Source organism: Centrocercus urophasianus, unplaced genomic scaffold (assembly GCF_019232065.1).
Source record: "Centrocercus urophasianus isolate 14NV4802_14NV808 unplaced genomic scaffold, USGS_Curo_1.0 seq_713, whole genome shotgun sequence".
Classification (NCBI taxonomy): Eukaryota; Metazoa; Chordata; class Aves; order Galliformes; family Phasianidae; genus Centrocercus; species Centrocercus urophasianus.
In genome coordinates this window covers 666-2630 of record NW_024885326.1, presented here as the reverse complement: position 1 = coordinate 2630, position 1965 = coordinate 666, and the positions used below count along the sequence as shown (strand labels likewise).

At 52.3% G+C, this 1965-nt stretch overlaps 1 long non-coding RNA gene across 5 annotated transcripts in view; it reads right to left on the bottom strand.

Annotated features, from left to right (window-relative positions):
- The window catches only part of LOC122170542, a 19327-nt gene extending 17871 nt beyond the window's left edge, over positions 1-1456 (bottom strand). For all 5 annotated transcript variants that reach the window (XR_006171790.1, XR_006171793.1, XR_006171789.1 and 2 more), the window contains exons 1-2: positions 1338-1456; positions 65-119 (exon numbers count right to left, since the gene is read on the bottom strand). This is a non-coding gene — a long non-coding RNA (uncharacterized LOC122170542). The remainder of the gene's footprint in view (positions 1-64; positions 120-1337) is intronic.
- Between the last annotated feature and the right edge of the window lie 509 nt (positions 1457-1965).

Genomic DNA, 1965 nt, shown 5'->3' with positions numbered 1-1965 from the left:
TTTTTTTTTTTTTTTTTTTTTTTTTTTACACACCATTTAGAAAAGAAGCAAATCCACCACTTACCAGAGTCTCTGTCACGTTCTCATTTGATTGCACTGTAAATGCAGCAGCATCCTACCTATAGAAAATAAAAACAACACAGCAACAATATTTGGCATGGGATGTATCCAACAAAGACCTGATTTTTTATGGCTTACTCAGGCATAACCATCAATAGCTAAGCTGGGATGGAAAATGGACAATCTAAATAGGCATGATATCAATATTAAAGACCTTCCTTTTTCAAAAGTGTTCCACGACTCTAAAATGTTTCAAGTTGTTCAAACAGGTGAGGAATCCTTCGCTGAATAGAAGTGAATTGCAAGGACTTTGCTTCAGGCACACTGCACGTCTGAACAGCGAATGCCAGAAGTTTATTTTGCCAGACTGCACTGCACAGGGAGTGCAGAGCTCAGAGTTCCTTACACATCCTCTGGACTCTGGGCTTTTATTTGCACAGCACACACTGCTAAGGAATTAGAGATGTGAAGCTTTGCATGCATTAATTAGAGAAAGTGGTGGCAGCTTTGTATTTTGGCCCTTCCTTCTGAATACTTTACTAACGTAAAAGGCCTGGAGCAAAATTAATAAGCACTGAAAGACTCGTTTTCAGCCTTGCCGATGTCCAGCTTTTTTGTGTGCATATCTAAACAGTGGTGTGCAGAGCAGGTAAGCAAGCCTCTGAAAGGTGCTGGAATTTAAGAAGGCTCCAGATTATCTGCATTATCACTTGGGATGGGGGCCCTGGGGTTTGAGAGCGTAAGCGTGCACTGCACTACTGCAGTGCCTCATGCAAATCCTCAGCATTATCACAGCAGTAAATAAACAACTCAGATTTAACTCCCAGACTAAAACATATGTTAGGTGAAAACAACATTGCAGAAACAAATAAAGCTCATTTCATGTAGAAATGCATAAATAGAGTCACTGAACAGGTGCGAAAGCTGTGAGGAAGCCATGCTTCACAGGCTTTTGAGATTGTTAGAAAAATCCAAAAAAGAGAGCAAGAAAAATACTAATCCAGTTCTTTCACATGGAAAATAAGAAGACAGTCCTGCTAAGCTAGTGGGAGTTTTCCAATTAAATTCAGCTAGGCCAAGAGCACCAAGAATATTAGCAGCCTTCTACGAACACCCAGGAAGACTTTCTGAGGCAGACAAGTTCAGGATTCGTGCCAGCAGGACATTATTGTGCAGCTGGTCTGCAGAGCAGAGTTTTCAAAACTGTGCAGCCAGTCTTAATCTCTTCCGTTTGCGCCGCCCCGTCCTTACCCGGCGGAGGGCACGGGGTGGCTTACCGGAGCTGCAGAAACGACCGCGGGCAGAAGCACCGAGAAACGAACGGGAAACGTTTAATCGACGAACGCACAGAGCATCAAACAGAGAGACGACCGCGTTCCCAACCGGCTCCCGTCCGAACGGCGACTGCGGAGGACGGCTCGGTGCCGACGGGGGACGGACGGGCCCCCGCGCCGCCTTCCCCTGAAAGCCCGGCGTCCCCAAGGCACAGGGGGGCGGCAGCGGCGGGGACGCGGGGCGGCAGAGCGCCGCTTTCCCCGCACGGGGCCCCACGGCCCCGCCAGCACCATCGCGGCGGCTCCGAGACCACCATTGGGGGAGAGCCCGCGCTCAGCCCCGCCGCCTCCGCGCCGCCATTGGTCGGGGTCCTTTCGTTCCGCGGTCGCGCCGTCGTTGCGTCATCACTGCGCGTGCCCCAGATGGCCCCAGCCGGGCTGCCCGCGGCGATGCCTGTCGCCGCGCGCCCACTCCACTTCCGGGGCTCTGGGGCAGTCGGGCCCCGGGAGGAGGAGGGCGGGGACGCGAGGGACCGCGGCGAGGTCGAGCCCGCGCTGCCCCGCTCCGTGCGGTCCTTCCTGGAGAGCGGCGAGCATGGGCCGCATCCGTGCCTCCAGGAAAGCGCTGAGG